Here is a 934-nt window from a genome sequence, read left to right on the forward strand (position 1 = left end):
GTTTTTTGAGACAGGGTTTCTCTGTATAGCCCTGGCTGTCCTGGAACTCACTTTGTAGACCAGGCTGGCCTCGAACTCAGAAATCCGCCTGCCTCTGTCTCCCGAGTGCTGGAATTAAAGGCATGTGCCACAACACCCGGCTGATTTGAATATTCTTATAGGCCAACTATGAACACAAGTCTGTGCTTCACTTTCATGAATAAAATGAGATTATAGTAGATGACCATGAAGTATACTTTTAGATCAGTGTTCATATTTTAAAAATATTGATCATCAGAAAGAACAGTAGTATGAATGAAATGTGATTATTTTCCTAGTTGTACCTGTATGGTTTACCTTTACACAAAACATTGTGTTCTAACATACAACCTTGTATCCGCTCTGATTTTTCTTTTTCAATCACAGTCAAATTCTGTTGGGAACAGAAAGTACTTGTTTAGATGGGTATGCTCTCCATCTGGTTTTTTAAAACCTTTTTGAGATAGGGCCTCACTCAACAGCCCAGTCTGGCCCCAATCTAGCAGTTCTCTTGCCTCTACCTCCTAAGGGGTAATATATTAGGCATACAACATCATGCCTGGCTGATTTCTTATTTTCTATGCATAGAACCTGCATCTGACCTTGTCTACACTATTTTTGAAACCATTCCTCCCATAGTCAACAATGATGTCCACTTGTCAAACTCATTTGTTTTTGAGAACTGTCATTGGTAAACCTCTAGTTTTTACTATTTTTGTTAATAAATAATAAATACTGGCTTGACACTTTAATCATTCTTCCAAATCTACCACTTTTGGTCTTTGTTATCATATACTTTATTATTTCTTATTTCCAGACTATCCCTCCCAAAATTCATTCATAAGCTTCTCTATACAGTTACAGACAAATCCATTTCTCTATACCTCTGTCTGAACTCCAGACTCAGATTTCAATC

The sequence above is a fragment of the Mus pahari genome, chromosome X (genome assembly GCF_900095145.1).
Source record: "Mus pahari chromosome X, PAHARI_EIJ_v1.1, whole genome shotgun sequence".
Taxonomy (NCBI): domain Eukaryota; kingdom Metazoa; phylum Chordata; class Mammalia; order Rodentia; family Muridae; genus Mus; species Mus pahari.